At 33.3% G+C, this 18,919-nt stretch overlaps 1 long non-coding RNA gene across 1 annotated transcript; it reads left to right on the top strand.

The window, feature by feature from the left end:
* Positions 1–2,969: 2,969 nt before the first annotated feature.
* LOC139522269 (uncharacterized) lies at positions 2,970–6,555 on the top strand. Its single transcript, XR_011664365.1, has 2 exons — positions 2,970–3,017; positions 5,943–6,555. It is a non-coding gene; the product is annotated as an uncharacterized lncRNA (long non-coding RNA).
* Positions 6,556–18,919: the final 12,364 nt, after the last annotated feature.

Raw genomic sequence — 18,919 nt, 5'->3', positions numbered from 1 at the left:
TTCTGGTTTTGCTACGTTAATATTATAGACAAATATATGCTACAAACGGTTTAAAATGGTTACTCCAAATCAAATAATTGAAATATAATTACCTTTCTGTGTATAAATGTGTGAATTGATTTCCTCTCGATTTTCCACACGCTCGCTCTTGCCCTCTTGCGCACTCGTGGTATTCATCCGCAACAACAATTTTTTGATATAGAAGATCGTTTGATTAAAATACAAATATTTCTAACGACAAAACATTTTCATATTATAAATTTTGCATTAAGAATAATTAAAAAAAACTGAGTATCCATTGAAAATATGAATTTAAAAGAAGTGATACGGAATTTTATTCTGCACTATATAGGTCCGCGGGTCTATAATGTCGGTTATTATTCCAAAACTAATTATATATGCATCTCTTTGATCTTTGCGCGAATTGAAAAGTAGGCGATGGCAATACACCCGAGGCCCCTCAGGGGCCTCTGATGTAAAAATGAAAATTTGAGGTTTTTAGAGTTAGTAAGACGTCTATCAACACCGGAAAGCGTACACGCCGCCCAAAACGACAGGCATACCCATTGACCGAAAAAAAGTACATTTAAACTAGTAGGTCTGTTAATAGAACCATTTCAAAAAAGAAATGCAACTTTTTTAGGCAATTTCTCGTTTAATAATATTCAATATCATAATTATAATGTTTAAATTTGATAAATCAAAACAAAGTTTTCTAATAGAATTAATTGCATAACAGTGTGGTCGACAGTCAAACGTTTGTAGGTTGTAACTTGTTTGTCAACGGCTATGATTTTATGCTCACCCAGTCTGTCAGAGGCCTTCCAGTGGGGATTGAAATATTCACTTGTTACACATTCCGATACATAAAATGAAACTTTCTTTTTACAAAGCTTGAAGGGAATTTGTTTTAAATATTTATTATAATCATCACATACAACCGTGTCATTTATAAGAATAATAATGTTCAGAGAGGATATTATTTAACAATAATAAAAAATAAGTTTATCCATTGTAAAAAAACTATTAAGTTGAATGGGTTCATTCACAAAATATCTTATTGATTAAGAGCACAACTACTTCTACGGTGTTATCATTTAAGAATGGCCTACTATTTATTCAATGCGTATACATGTGGTTTTTGTTTGTGAAGAGTTCTGGATAATTAAAAAATCATTTGATTTCTTTGTTTAATACCATAAAACGATTCATTCTTTCAGATATTTGTCACTTTGCCTTATCTTCAAGTCCAACACAATTTCTCACGTTTCTTACAAAACTTATATTCTTGTGATGTATTCTTTTGTCGAAAACAAAATGTATAGATATAGATAGATATAGGAAGATGTGGTATGAGTGCCAATGAGACAACTCTCCTCCCAAGTAATAGCTCATAAAAGTAAACCATTATAGGTCAAGGTACGACCTGCAACACGGAGCCTTGGCTCACACCGAACAGCAAGTTATACAGGGCCCCAAAACTACTAGTGTAAAACCATTCAAACGGGAAAACCAACGAGAAACGAAAAACACATATGAACTACATAAACAGACGACATCATGCATTGTAACTTTTAAAGCCAATTAAGTAAAAAAAAATAATCTGAAAGAACGTGCGATATCATATTAGGAAAATTGATGGTCAAACCATAACAAAAAATCAAGTAAAGAATATTAAGTATTCAACCTTTATAGCTTGCTGTTCGGTGTGAGCCGAGACTCCGTGTTGAAGGCCATTTTTATTTATTTTCAAATTACAAAGGTTATTCCTGATTAGTATTTTTAATTATTTTATTTAGGCGTTTAGAACCTTTGGTGACCTCACAGTTTAAATTTCTATGATAAGTACGTCGTGAGCAGTGGGCATTACAGACGAACGTTCACCTAATTTTCCCCAGTCAATGAATGGCCATAGCTACACTGTTATGAATTTCATTCTATTTGTCTTGTTTCATCTTATGCAGACACATATTGAATCATACAAATATAAATAAGACGAAAATCTAATGACGCTATTAAATGAAACCATTACTGTCTCCTTTTAGTCATTATTATATAAAAAAGAAGATGTGGTATGATTGCAAATGAGACAACTATCCACGAAAGACCAAAATGACACAGACATTAACACTTATTGATCACCGTACGGCCTTCAACAATGAGCAAAACCCATACCGCAAAGTCAGCTATAAAAGGCCTCGATAAGACAATGTAAAACAATTCAAACGAGAAAACTAACGGCCTTATTCATGTAAAACAAATGAACGAAAAACAAATATGTAACACATAAACAAACGACAACCACTGAATTACAGGCTCCTGACTAGGGACAAGCACATACATAAATAATGTGGCGGGGTTAAACGTGTTAGCGGGATCCCAACCCTCCCCCTAACCTGGGACAGTGGTATAACAGTACAACAATGTCTTATTTTAGTCTTTAGTTTAAGAGCGCTATTGACATTTACCTTTAAAATATTCAACATCTGCGTTAAAACAGAACAATAACTATTAGATTCTTGACCTATTACGTGATCGCTTTAACTCGTGTTGCTCGGATTTCAAATTAACGACTTCAATTTAAATTCTACTTGCACATGTGCTAGATCCAAATTCATTTTAAATAATTAGTAATTGAAGCAAGGATATTCGTTGACTCATTGACACAAATTAGAATAAATAAACCAAATGGATCGATAATTACACATGCTACATCGATCTACCTCAAATCTTGTTCGTGTGTAAATTAAATCTCATTTCATCAATTGGTAGGATATAACAATGATATTTAGTATAACTAGTATGGTTTCATATTTGTTTGTTTTTAAATTTATTAGTATCTGATTATAAGATATACTTCAAATATATTATGCACATCCCGTTGTGGGGTCTTGACAACAAAAACTTGTCTAAATCCGTTTAGACATAACCAATTGAATTGTATACTTAATCATAAAGTTAGTTTGGAATAACCAGTACAGACTGAAAAACAGACCAAGGACATCTCAGTTAAAAAGGTTAATAATCAAGATTCTTAATGTTGTAACTGTAATTTAATTGTATTTCTCAAACGCAGACTATTATACTAATGATCAATATTATGTTACGGGGAAATAGGATGAATTACTATTGATATGGTTATATTTTTAAATTAACTGTTTACAAAATTAAGAATTTTTGAAATACGAAGGCTTTTCTACCTCAGGCATAGATTACCTTAGCTGGATTCGGCAAAACTTTTAGGAATTTTGGTCCTCAATGCTCTTCAACTTCGTACTTTATTTGGCCTTTTTAACTTTTTTGGATTCGAGCGTCACTGATGAGTCTTTTGTAGACAAAACGCGCATCTGGCGTATACACATAATTTAGTCCTGGTATCTATGATGAGTTTATTGACTATTTCATGATTTACGTAAACTAACCAATTTAAGAAAAGAAATCAGACATAAAATCAGCTTAATGAAATTACTTACTAGTATTTATTTATTTCCCCTATGCAATCAAAATCTACAAAGGTGAAGGAGATGAAAAATAAGATCTTAAATGACAATAATGATAACGATTTAGTTTTTGTTTGGTTGTTTATTTGACGTTTTCTTTAATTTATTTTGGTTGGTCTTACTATGTTTTTCAGTTTTGTTCATTTTTGTCGAAACTGCGACTTTTGTCGCAAAAGCGAGACATAGAGATCATACATTCCGTCGTCGGCTAATTCGTCGTCGTTGTCGTCGGCATTGTACACAAATATTCACTCTGTGGTTAAAGTTTTTGAAATTTTAATAACTTTCTAAAACTATCCTGGATATGTACGAAATTTGGACAGAAGCTTGTTTCTAATCAAAAGCTAGTGTCTACAAGGACATTTTGTAAAAATGTATTCCCTGTTTTTCCTTATATAACTTATGAATTGACTAAGTCTTTTTGTCAAGTTAACATTACATAAAGTCTGCAGTTGATGTTTTTTAAACATGTATTATGATTTTTATATTAGTACTTAAATTGCACTGTTACACCACTGTCCCAGGTTGAGGGAACGGGTGAGATCCCGCTAACATGTCTTACCTCGCCGCAATCGAACGGTTGTGCCTGTTCCAAATCAGGAGCGTGTAATTCAGTCGTTGTCGTTTGTTTATGTGTTACATGTGTTACATATTTGTTTTTCGTTAATATTTTTGTACATAAATTAGGCCGGTAGTTTTCTCGCTTGAATTGATTTACACTGTCATTTCGGTGCCTTTTATAGATGACTATGCGGTATGGGCTTTGCTCATTGTTGAGAGCCGTACGGTGACCTATAATTGTTAATTTCTGTGTCATTTAATCTCTTGTGGAGTTTTGTCTCATTGGCAATCATACCACATCTTCTTTTTTTTAGATAAAAGATTCACAAACTGTCCTGGATTTTTGCCAAACTTGGACAGAAGCTTCTTACAATTAGAAGATAATATATCTAGAGGAAATATTTTAATATTTTCCCCCATATTAGTTGAGCCTGTGACTAACAACAAAAGTAAGCGAGACACTTGGTTCCGTAGAATCCTTGCGAATATTTTGGAAATACAATTTAAAAGAAAACCCTAAAAGGTTTCGGATAAATCATTGCAAGACATTATTACGTCCTTATGTTGATCCATGTTCATTTAATTAAAATCTAACTAGATAGTGAAGAATTTTGTGGCTATGTTGAACAAATCTTTACGCCAAAAGGGATAATTTCAGATTTTTCCATATCTATGTAGCAATATTTCAACAGAGCCTGCATAATAACTTCATGCCTTTAGGGTGATATAATATTCGAAAGCTAGCCTTGTCTATCATTACCAAAAAGAAGATGCTTCATGATTTCCAATGACACAAATCTTGAAAAGAAACCAAATGACACAGAAATTAACAACTATAGTTTTTTATACAAATAAGGCCGTTAGTTTTCTCGTTTGATATTTTTATATTGTTATTTCGGGGCCTTTTATAGCTGACTATGCAGTATGGGCTTTGCTCATTGTTGAAGGCCGTACGGTGACCTATGATAGTTGTCAATTTCTGTGTCATTTTTGGTCTCTTGTTGACAGTTGTCTCATTGGCAATCATACCACATCTTCGTTTTTATATATAGGTCACTTTACGGATCCACCCCAGTCAGCTATAAAAGTCCCCAAAATGAAAAATGTACAACAATTCAAACAAGAAAACTAACGGCCTAATTAGTATAAAAAAATGAACGAAACACAAAAACGAAAACAGCAACAAACGATAACCAATGAATTACAGGCTCCTGACTTGGGACAGGCACATACATACACAATGTGCCGTGGTAAAACTTCCCCTAACATGGGACAGTGGTGTAACTTGTAATTTATTAGAAAGAATTTCCGCTGTCATTGCGAATGTGGCGAAATATACCAACAGGACATCCAAAATCAGAAGTCAAAAATAATTGACAACGGCATGGCTAAAAAAGAAATATTCAACAGACAATCAACAAGACACAACGTAGAACACTAAAGACTGAGCAACACGAACTCCACCAAAATTAGGGTTCAAGCTGATATCAGGTGCTACAGAATGGTAAGCAGATCCTCTAAATGTAGCCCCCGTTCTGTTGCTCTTATTAGTACAATCCTGGTCATACTTCTTATTTGGAAGGTCACATTCGGGTAAAGGGGGACAGAATGGTAGTTACGAAAATAGGTAACATGTTCGCTATGATCTCTGTGAAACAGATATTCCATAACAGTCAACTTCCTTATGAGCTCTATCAAGGAAATCATGGTAGGTAAAACAAGCCGTCGAATATCGTATTACCTGGGGGATGTATACTTCCATACATATGTTATGATGTAATTTTGCTACTTTTCTTTAATCATTTCCTTCTATTCAAGTTAGATTAAATCTACCAGGAATGTTTTAATTAGTAAGACAAATTTCTTATCCGATAATTTCAGGAAATTGTTAAAGAGATGGGAAGTGCTGGAAGTTATGAAAGTAGCAGACAACAATGGAGCGGTCATTTAAACGTCTATCCTGATATCGGTGGAGATTCGGGGCAAATGTTTTATGTCAGTCATGACGATGTTTTACAAATTCACAAAACAATTGCTAGATTTGAAGACAATGACATAATTACTGAAATATGGTATTGTGTGACTCCAGTAAAAGGTACCGTTGGATGCTTGAACCACGCCTTTATCGTATTCAAAACACAGCACTGTTTTTGGTCAAAAGAAAAACACAGTAATTGTATAACAATGCTAAGAAACGAAAATGTAGATGTTTTAAAACAGAAATTCGTAAAAGACGAAAAGGGAACAGTCATAACAGAAAAAACAAAGCCATGCAGAAAAACTATAAGAGGACTTTTGACTTGGCTTCACTCGTCACGTCAATTTTTCAAACCATACCACGTCCTTAGTGAAAATTGCATAACATTTGCAGGCGATGTTTTCAATTTTTTAAAAGCCTAAGTATTAAAACTGATGTTTGCTGAATGCTTTTTCAAATGAATTTGACGTTTTATTATATAATGAATATATTGAATATATATATATTGCTCATCTGTTTGATAATATTATTTTACAGAGGGATATTAGTGCATTATAGTAGTAAAACTTAACAACATTGCATGCTTATAATTTGGTACTCAACACTAATGTTTGAATATAAACAGTTGACTGGCCAAATAAAATACGTTAAATGAACATAAATCAAAACCTTATGCAAAAAGTAAAATCACAAAAAAACTGAACTCAGAGGAAAGTCCATAATCACATGGCAAAACATTTGACAAAACAATCAAAAACGAATGGTAAGGAACTGTCATATTCCTGACTTGGTACGAGCACTTTCAAAGGCAGAAAATTGTGAATTTAACTTGATTTTATAGCGCTAAACCTCTCCCTTTGATGACAGTCTTATCAAATTCCGTTATATTTACAATGATGTGTGAACTAAACAGGCATAATAGATTAAAAAAAGTCAAAATATGGGTACATCAGTCATCTTCGTATAACAATTTGAAAAGGAACAATTTAACAGAACACAAAAACATCTATCTACAAACACATTCATTGATTCGCGTGTCTGACGTCAGAAAATTGTATACGTCAAATATATTTGTCGTTCAATGTATATAACGTGACGGTACCCAAATTGCACCTATTTTGACAGTTTTTTCATCTACGTTTTTTTATGATGAAAACAAAAATGTCCATTCTGTGTTTATTTTGTAGCCCTATCCTTCTTTATTATAAAGGTACACCAATTTGATTTTTATTCCATATGGAATCATAGAAAAATTGGTCTAAACTGACCTCCAAATCATCAATGATTCTGAAATGAGGAGTACCCAAATTGCTTCCATGCTTAAATTCACATAGTCAAAATTCTAATAACAGAGCTTTTGTTTAATTTCTTTAAATATTTTGAACAATTGGATATTAGTCCATGCTTACTCTTCATTATTTTTTAAATGGATACTTGTAACATATTGTATTTGCTCTTTTTAAAAAGATGACGTTTTGATGACGTCGCATGGCGACGTTTCAGTACATTTTGCTTTTTCAGTAAATACTTCATCTGTTGATTGATACTGTGAACGTTTTGTGCATATCTAAATAGTTTTACCTATGTTGAAAGATGTGCTTAGTATCAAATCATAAAAAAACAAATTGTTTAGTCTCAAGAAAATCTTGTAAGATTTTCACTGCTAGTTTTGCTAAATAAGTGCAATTTGGGTACTCGGTGCAATTTGGGTACCGTTACGTTACAAACAATTTTAAAATTTCACATGGGCAATATTGGCATACAGGGTTAAAAAATCTAAAGTATGTAAGAAGTAATTTCAGAAATAGACTGTTATTTAAAATAGTACAAAAGTTATATAGAATTTATTATAATTTTGACGTTTGTGGTTCAACGTATTTTCTAATTCATAATAGAAATCTATCATGATGACATATAATAGAACAATATCATACTGACGTGATCTTTTGAAGTACAGAGTCAAGTTATAAGAACTAAAGAAACACAAAAAGTCGCTTATACAAAACACACCAGCAAAAAATGAAAGATAATACAAACACATTGACGGGATGTTTAAGTACCGGGTCACGTTAAATGGATATCACATAAAACAATCCAACAGTAAAAGTAATATTAATAATAGAACAAAGACAAATGAAAGACCAATATAACACGTTGTTAAGATGATAAACAACATCAGTACGCAGAATCTGTACATCAAAACCATCATGTATTATTTGTGAAGTTGACACGAAATATTTACCAACAAGGTCTTGGTACCTTCCGTTGAACTATTTAAGAAAAAGGACGAGACGATCTTTGACATATCCCTGGTTCATCAACTTTCTACTCAGACACTGATGACGTTTTACAAAGTCTGGGTAGGAGCTGCAAGCTCTTAAATATCGATATAGTTGGGAAATATGTATCCCATGTACAGGTGAAGTTGGTATATTTCTACTAAGGAGGGGAAATTTATAATTTCAAAATTCAAATCGTCTCGTTTGTCATAGATTCTGGTATTGAGATGACTGTGTAAGTCAAATTCGAGATATAAATCTAAAAATGAGACGTAGGAAGCCGTGTCTGTTGTTTCTTTAATTTCTGCACTGTACGGCTCAGACTATCTATACCTTACGGTAGAAAACTTAGAGTTTTGATTCAACATTTCACTATCTGTCATTGTAAAGTAAAAGAACGAAAATGCAGTGTTTAAGTTCACCACTACGACAGTCAAACCTTATAAAGCGAAACGCCTAACTCCATTGTCATTTGTTATTCTTGTTATAAAGAATACAAAACATACAAAACGCTTAAAAATTTGATACGTCATGTCAAATGTGCGTGTTATCTTTAATAGAATGAACTGGAATCAAACAGTAAGAAGATCCATTATGAAGCTGAAGTGAACTGAAACCTTATCTCCGACATAATGTGTCAAATTCGACTAAAGGTATATATGTTGGGATTCAATATTTATAACATCTAAGTTACACATTCCATGTCAACACTTAATCGCTGACTTATGGGCTAGTGATATTCTTCAGGATGAAACATCAACCAACAGTGACTTTGAGATAATATTATCAAAGATTACATGATAATTATTCGTTCACCAGATATGCTTTTCGTCTGTATCAAAGTCACAAGGCGCTATTGAAACAGTGTGTAGTAAAAATAAAAAGCATTGCAAATAACAATAAATACCAAAAAAATGTGCAAGGAATGAATACGACAATCTTTTGATGTTTGTCAAGTAAAAAACAAATTAGCATATTTGTCAATGTTTGAATATTAAAAAAAACCAGTAAATCTACAAAAGTTAAATGTCAATCTAAATAGGCATCGACCCAGTAGTATTCACCGTGCATTCAAATGAAAAATATCAAATCAATTACTTAAATGTGTCCCTTCCATTTTGGTGGTACCATCTAGTATCACAAAAAATCCGCAACGGATTGGAAAGGGCAACTGATAAAAGTTAATTTTGTAAAGGCAACCAAACAACTTAAGGTAATTAGCAAATATATTAAAATTAAAAAAACAATTGTTCAGAGAACCATTGATGGTCTTTCCACCAGTAAGGATCTTTTTTATATGAAAATATTTTTATTTCCGGTTTAAAGGTAAATTTAAGCGTCAAATGACAGCTTATTGAACGCTGATTCCAAAATAATATGGTTTCTATACAAAAAGATATAAATAAGGGAAATCATTTTTTACTTCCGGTTTAAAAGATGTTACTTCCGGTATGTTTTGTTAGTTTACTTGACACTGATTCCAAAAACATACAAAAAATAGCTACTTCCGGTTTACAAAAGTCACTTCCGGTTGGCTTTTTCAAGGTCACATGCAAATATTCCCATGGCTTTATCATGTATACATAAGAGGAAAGAGCAAAGGTCAAAATCTACAACATAAAATTTACCTATGACCTTGAGCTCAATTTCAAGATCATCAACCAAGGACCTCAAATCAAAAGACTCCATGCCTCTACTTTATATTGTTAATGAGTTATATTACCATACAACTACTATATGATATAAAAGGAGGGGAGAAAACTTGCATTAAATGTTACGTACCCTTTTAAGTAAAATTAACGTTTAATTGTCTGATATTTTGTATGATTTCTGAAAATAAGAGATAACAAGCCAAAATCAAAATTTGAACATGACCTTGATCTTTGACCTTGACCTCATTTTCATTATTTTGGACCAAGGACCTCAAATCAAAAGACCCTATGACTCTATCATTTATGGTTTTCCAGTTACAAATTTACTTCACTAATTTCAATACAAAAGGGGAAATAATTCTCATATGGGGTCTTTGTAAAGCTTCGGTCAAAATTAAGAAATAATTCATGGAGGCCATAGATTTGTTGGAAATTTACACATGGCCTGGGCCGTGATATTCGAATTTTACCCTGAGCGTTAGCGAGGGATAAAATTAACGAATATCAAGGCCCAGGCCATGTGTAAATTTACAACAAATCTATGGCTTCCATGAATTATTTCGATTCTAATAGGACAAATACGATCATTAAAAAACTGAAGGTATGATGGGTATACCGTGTATGTGGCTGTTCTATTTTACCCACTGTTCGATAAATGTAAAAAATATTTAATAAACCTGCATGAATGATTTCTTAACTAACCGCTAGAAAAAAATGTCATTCCTTTTGTTACTTCTCAGTAAACCCAACATTTGCAATTTTAAATTTACATTTTTTATCGTAAGCTACCGTCAAATTCACTGTTGACATGTTGTAACAAGGAGCCGCCATGTTGACTTGCTGAAATCAGTAAATGTGCGAATAATGAAATAGAACAGAAAACAAGCAACACCTACCCCAATAATTTATTTTAATGCCATTGTATCCGAGTTTAGAAGGTAAACGCAATAGAAAAACCTTCAGCTTTGACGTTTTCATACGTATGACGTCATGTTTTGAAATGACGTTAATGCGCCAAAATCATTACTGGAATTTCGCGGAATTTTAATTTATTTTGTTTTTGTCCATTTTTCCGTTCTCTAATGTGTAAATTCTTTTTGTTATGCGTCAGAATCAGAATAAATGTTCTGTAGGGTTTTATTCAATTGTAATTGTTAACACAGCGAAATCCACAACCGTTTACACATAGGTTACGATACATGTGGATTTACGTGAGAGGCATATTTAAACAGCTATTTGTGTACATCTTGGAGTCTGCGCTAAGTATAGATATATCGAGAATTTTATCACGGTGTTGTTTACAAAGCGAAAGAAGCACGTCATATTAGAATAAAACCTAACATCCTGAGGATATAACGAGCAATTTGGATAAATATATTTGTCGCTTTCTTTTACGGTTGCGGAGGAGATCTGATAACAAGAAAAACGAAAAACAGTGTTTGGGGAGATAACTCTTACAAAGAAAAGTGTTCGGTTAAACAGGGTCTGTTTCCAAAGCTTATAGACTGTATGATATCATATACAAAAAAAATAAGCGACATTTTTTTAAACATTTTTACACCGCAAGAAAAAAATTAGGCGGAAGAAAAAAAAATTAAAAAAATAAAATATAAATCAATGCTTTTAAAAAGCAGTTGTAAACGGTCTTTCCCCCTTTGAAACATGATTGATTGATATGTATGTGTTTGATTGTTTGTTTGTTTTGTTTGTTTGTTTGTTTGTTTGTTTGTTCGTTTGTGTAAGGGGTCTTTATTATTGTGTTACCGGAGAAGTTTCATGTTTAGTTTGGAAAGTTTTTATTTTGTTTCAGGTCCAGCGCGCGACTCTCGAGCCAGATTGAGGAGACATTACGTGGGGCAGGTTTATAATATCGAAAACTTAGTCTTTTTAATTTTTTTCATGTGGGGATGTTGAACAGACAACATGTATAGAGACGGAATGTACACAATGTATTTCTTTTGTCATTGTAGGAAATTGACATTTTGATCACAGTTCACAAGCAGTGCATGCTTTGGATTTAATTGATCCGGTGTAACTTTAAAACACGTTAAATGATTATTTTCTTATAAGGAACATTTTTCATCACCAGTTTGTAACACAGATTAGTATTTCAATCTAGGAGCGGACATTGTATTGTAGGATTTCACTGAGATTTACGGACCTAGCAAGCGATTTTTATGGCATTTCAATTTCTTTTCTTTTGGCAAATTCTTGAGAGGTAGCTGCACCACGTTGTTTATGAACTTTTAGTACATGTATGCCCTGCTGTCTCCAAATTTTGAGTTCGATTGGACTTGTAGTTTCAGATTATAGCTGATAGCAAGGATGTGGGTTTTTTTCAGAAGAGATGTAAGAACAATATTAAAAACCAATTGTTCAGAGAACCATTGATGGTCTTTCCACCAGTAAGGATCTTTTTTTTATATGAAAATATTAAAATTTGGTTTTAAATGTCAATTTTAGCATCAAATGACAGCTTATTGAACGCTGATTCCCAAAACATATGGTTTCTATACAAAAAGGTATAAATAAGGCAGATCATTTTTTGCCTCCGGTTTTAAAGATGTTACTTCGGGTATTTTTTGATAGTTTACTTAATAGTATCAGAGGTACCAGGATTATAATTTAGTACGCCAGACGCGCGTTTCGTCTTCATAAGATTCATCAGTGACGATCACATCAAAATATCTTTAAAGCCAAACAAGTTCAAAGTTGAAGAGCATTGAGGATCCAAAATTCCAAAAAGTTGTGCCAAATACGGCTAAGGTAACACTGATTCCAAAAATATATGGTTCTATACACTTTTACATTAATTTAATACAAATTATTGCGACTTACGGTTTACAAAAGGTCACTTCCGGTTGGATTTTTCTAGATCACATTGATTGCAACCTAATGCAATAAGCCCCTTGGCTTTTTCATGTATACATATGAGCCAAAAGCAAAGGTCAAAATCTAGAATGTTAAATTCACATATGACCTTGAGCTCAATTTCAAGGTCATCAGCCAAGGATCTCAAATCATAAGACACTTGGCATCTACTTTATACTGTTATTGAGTTATATTACCATACGACTAATATTAGATATAAAAGGGGGAAACTGGCCTCAAACGTCTACGTATCCTTTCATTTAAAATTTAAGTGTTACGACATGTCGCAACTTACAATTATGTGAAAATAATCTGTCGATATCTTATAAGATTTCTGAAAATAAGAGATAAGGAGCCAAAATCAAAATTTTAAACAAGTTGACGTTTGACCTTGACCTCATTTTCTTTTTTTGGACCAAGGACCTCAAATCAAAAGACCCTAGGCCTCTATCAATTATGGTCTTCCGGTTAAAAATACATTTCAAATTTCAAAATTTTAAATACAAAAGGGGAAATAACTCTCATATGGAATCTCTATACCGCTTAGGTCAAAATAAAACAGAACATCCTGAGAATATAACGAGCAATTTGGAAAAATAAATTTGTCGGTTTCTTATACGGTTACGAAGCCTAAGAGATAACGAGAAAAACAGTGTTCGGGAAAACAGAGTTGGTTTCAAAAGCGTATAAACTGTTCGATATCATATTCCAAATATCTAAGCGACATCTTGCGAAACAAAAAAAAAACAGTGAAGAAAAAAAATTTGGCGGAAGAAAAGAAAAAAATAATAATCAGAAGAAAAGCAATAGGTCTTTCCACGGAAAAGTGGAAAGACCTGATAGTTAGAAGAAATTCAATAGGACGGAAAGGTTTAAAGACCTAATAATCGGACAAAAAAACTTTCAAACATGACTATTGAATAAGAAATTTGATACTGGGTTCGAATTTAAAGAAAACTAGAGGCTCCAAGGAGCATGTGTTGCTCACCTGATACAATTGATGCATGAAATAATGCAACCATTATACTGTTTCAGCCAAGAACTGCATTTTGTTATCAGACACACTATTAAACTTGATACTCTAATGGTGATTGTGGCCTTTGTCTCAGTAGTTTCTGAGGAGAAGATTTTTGTAAAAGATTACAATAATTTACGAATGATTGTTGAAAAATTGACTTAAAGGGCAATAATTTCTTAAATGGTCAATTGACAGTTTTGGCCATGTTGACTTATTTGTAGACTATACTTTGATGAACAGTATACGTGTAGCTGTTTATAGTTTATCTCTATCTATAATAATATTCAAGATAAGTATAAAAAAAAACTGCAAAGTTTTTATAAAAAGTTACCCAACAACATGTTATCTGATTTGTCTGAAAATTTCAGCGCAGATGATGAATAATTTTTTTATTGTCAGATTTGCTATAAATGCTTTGGTTTCAATAGATGTTAGCCAAAATATAGACTTTACCTCTATGTTCATGTTTTGTTGTATGTTCATTTTAAAAAGTATATCCTCTGCCGTAAAAAGATACATACATGGTGAACGTCTTATAATACTCCATGCAACGAAGTTGCGGAGGGTATAATGTGTTTGACGCGACAGTCCGTCTATCCATCCGTCCGTCCGTCAGTCCTGTTTTTGTCATTGCAACTCCTCTGAAACCACACAAAAGAATTGCACAAAACCTTTTTAGATAATAATGACATACTTTGTAGATTTAAAATTGAAAATTGAATTGGGGAATGTGTCAAAGACACAACAACCCGATCATAGAACAGACAACAGCAGAAGGTCACCAATAGGTATTCATTGTAGCGAAAAACTCCCTCATACAGAGGCCTTCTTCAGCTGGCCCCTACACAAATATATATACTAGCTCAGTGATAACGGACGTCATACTAACTCCAAATTATATACAAGAAACTTAGATTAAAAACCACAAAAGACTAACAAAGGCCAGAGGCTCCTGACTTGGGACAGTCGCAAAAATGCGGCGGGGTTAAACATGTTTTTTTTAAGATCTCAAACCTCCGCCTATACCTCTAGCCAATGTAGGAAAGTGAACGCATAACAATACGCCAGTAAAATTCAGTTCAAGAAAAGTTCGAGTCCGATGTCAGAGTTACAAAAAAAAATAAACAAAATGACAATAATACATAAATAACAACAGACTACTAGCAGTTACTGACATGCCAGTTCCATACCTCAATTAAACTGCTTGAAAGATTATGTCTTCATCGTATGAATATCAGGCACAATCCCTTCCCGGTAAGGGTATATTATTATACCATCATAAAATATGTGAGAAGAACATAACCAGTGTCATGCTAACAACTGGTTTTTAAATAAATGTGTTTAATTCCGATGCAAAGACCTTATGCTGAATCACATGCTATCTTTAATGACAACAGTAGCGTAACTATATCCCTTCTTAATAAGTCTGATTAAAGGTTTTGTTAGCTTCTGAGGTGAATACTGAAATTTGTGCGCTTCGTAAAGAATATTACCATAATAAATTGGATGAGAAATACCTGAACGTATAAGAAGTCTGCATATTAAGTTATATATACGAATGATGGCTATGTACCGATGATAAAATTTAGTAAATGTTTTGACTAGTTTATGATATCGAAAACCTAGGTTTAATAATTGTTCAGTAATACATAATTTTCATTAAAATCTAAAACGTTGTTACATACACGAGCGAATCGTACAAGTTGAGATATATATACACATGGAAAAAAGTATTGCAACACCTTGATTTTTCAAAAATTGAAAAATCAGCCTCTTTTTTTGGATGATATATAATAAGATATTTGTATAATATTATTGAAACGAACAAAAAATGTTTAAAAAAAAATGATTTATATAACCACAATTTTAATAACAAAATGAAGCGTTTTTTTGTACAAAAAAATGCATTTTACAACTTTGACTGTAGTGGAACTTTACAATGTCAGACATTTCAAAATTAATCTTCAGATGACTGTTCACATCATGGTTGATCATTACACGCCAAAGAATTAGTACTTTGTGCGCAGCCTCCATTCAAACGGATAACCGCATCTTAACGTCTTCTGATTCCTGCCAAAAATCGACAAATTTGTTGCTAAGGTAGCAGCAACCATTTCTGATGAAGGGCATTGTTTATTTCATGATGTGTTTGAACTGGGGTGTCCTTTCGCGCACTTCCCGCCCAATAGTGTCCCATATATGCTCGATATGATTCAAATCTGGTTTACGATCCGTTCACGGAAGATGACCCGAATTCCATTGGAACAATGAATCTTCCTCCATGATGCTAATTTTCAATTTTAGCGAGCTCTGCACTACATTGGATACGGAAAACTGTGTGTCTGTTCGTGAACAAAGGTCTCCGAAATGGTCTTATCGCACGATAACCAGTAGCAATGAGTCAATCTCGAACAGTTTTTGTTAAAAGGTCCCTGTATGCCAAACACTCTCTTTTTTGGATTGTATTGTATGCAAGGGGTTTCCTTCTGACCAACCTTTTTTATGCTTGATTTTCCCTAGCAAATGGTATAGAGGGTCTTCTTTATTTCGGAAGGTCTTTAACATCGTTTAGTGCCATTTTTAATTCTCAAAACGACTTCTAGTGGAATGGTGATGACCAACAATACGTGCAGTTATTACAGCGACCTCCTGCTTCACTCATGCTGATAATCTGTCATCTTGCTGCAGTTAAGAGTTGTCGATGATCCATTACAAGGTGTCAATCACATAACTTTAAAATGTTGGTTATTTAAAGTGTTGAAAACAATGAGGATGAAAACACCTGTTTTGCTGTTTACGGGTACAGTAGCTGCATGTGCAGATAAAAACTTACCGAGTCGATATTTATTGATTAAACTCAGGTGATACTTAAATAATGTTTAAGTAGTTCTATTTTACCAAATTATATCACAAAAAAATAAAAAGTGTTTTTTTAATTTCAATTTCAATTTGGTGTTGCAATACTTTTTTCCATGTGTATATAAACACCGAAAGATGGTGACAAGGGAACGTCACCATCTTAAAATGGATAATTTACGATAGGAAATGAAAAATCATCTCTTTTATTATAAATTTTTGTATTAAGCTTTCCGTTAATTATATAGATATCAAGATCGAGGAAAGGGCAGTGGTCATTGTTAGTATTAGCTTTATTTAAAGTTAGTTCAAAAGGATAAGTTATTTTAGTATACATACAATGTACTAAAGTCGTCATAATTGAGAGCCAATATATCATCCATATATCTAAATGTATTATTAAATTTTTGTATCAGATGTTGTTCTGATAGTCCTTTGCTGATTTTAGTCATAAATTGTAACTCATAGCAATACAAAAACAGGTCCGCAATAAGTGGTGCACAGTTAGTCCCCATTGGAATTCCGCAACCCTAAACTATCCAAGATTTTTCCCGAGCCACCTGTACTGGCTTCCCGTATGCCAAAAAGCCTTAAAGACTTGCTGCTTAGAGCTGACTTATCCTCTCAAGCAGACTCTTCGTTTGTGGGCTCTTGTCAGGGTTTCGGAAACAAACGATGTCTGACTTGCAAACAAATACTGGATACACAGACTTTTAATTGTCACTTCACTGGTACAGAATACACCATAATTAGCAATGTTAATTGCAAGACTACAAATGTTGTGTATCTCCTGCAGTGAAAATGTGATGAGGAGTATGATGACGAGTCAGAATTATGTATGTTTGTGCCTGTCCCAAGTCAGTAACCTGTAGTTCAGTGGATGTCGTTTGTGTACGTGTTACATATTTGTTTTTCATTTATTTTTTCATATAAATGAGGTCGTTAGTTTTTTAACATTATCATTTCGGGCCTTTTGTAGCTGCTTACGCGGTATGGCCATGGGCTTTGCTCATTGTTGAAGGCCGTACGGTTACCTATAGTTGTTAATGTCTGTGTCATTTTGGTCTCTTATGGAGAGTTGTCTCATTGGCAATCATACCACATCTTCTTTTTCACAAACCCTATTTCCATTCTCAATTTTATTGCTTTATTCTCCACTATATTTATGAACTGCTGCTTTTAACTTTTCGTTTAAACTTCCATTGCTACATATACATGATATATAAAAGTTAATAAACAAGAATTTATGAAAAGTCATTTATTCCTGTTATGGTTATCAAAGTTACCAGGATTAAAATTTAGTACGCCATTAGCGTGTTTCGTCTACATAAGACTCATCAGTGACGCTCATATCAAAATAGTTATAAAGCCAAACGTACAGACTGTTAACTAGGAAAAGGCGAAACATATGACTAATAAAGGCAACAGTAGTATACTGCCGTTCAAACTCATAAATCCATGGACAAAAAACAAAATCGGGGTAACAAACTAAAACCGAGGGAAACGCATTAAATATAAGAGGAGAACAACGCCACAACACTACAATGTAACACACACAGAAACGGACCAAGCATCAGACAAAATCCCACGAGAATAACAAATATAACATCAAAACCAAATACATGAATTTGGGATAGACAAGTACCGTGACACGTCTTATCGCAATGTGAATTAACACTAAAAAATAAGAGAAAACAAACGACGCAACGTTAAAATGTAACACACACAGAAACGAACTATAATATAACAATGGCCATATTCCTGTCTTGGTACAGGACATTTTTAAAGAAGAAAATGGTGGGTTTAACCTGGTTTTGTGGCATGCCAAACCTCCCTCTTGTATAGCCATGTGAAATATAACATTAAAATGACAACTCAACACCACAGGACTACAATATAAATAAATTGGAGAACACAATTGACAAAGAAACACACGAACAACAGCCAACAAAAATGCAACAAGTTCAAAATTTTAATACGCCAGAAGTGCATTTTGTCCACACAAGATCTACTAGTGACGCCCAGATACAAAAGTTTGAAAGCCGAAACAAGCACAAAGTCGAACAGCATCGAGGACCAAAAGATCAAAAAAGTTGTGCCAAAAACGGCCAGGGTTATCTGTTAGTTACCAGAACATTCCTATTTTTTAGAATAATTTATACTTTTGCAAACAGTAAATTTATAAAATTACTATACAAAAGATG

Source organism: Mytilus edulis, chromosome 5 (assembly GCF_963676685.1).
Source record: "Mytilus edulis chromosome 5, xbMytEdul2.2, whole genome shotgun sequence".
NCBI lineage: Eukaryota > Metazoa > Mollusca > Bivalvia > Mytilida > Mytilidae > Mytilus > Mytilus edulis.
The sequence above is the reverse complement of the archived record's forward strand: the minus strand, read 5'-3'. Positions and strand labels throughout refer to the sequence as shown.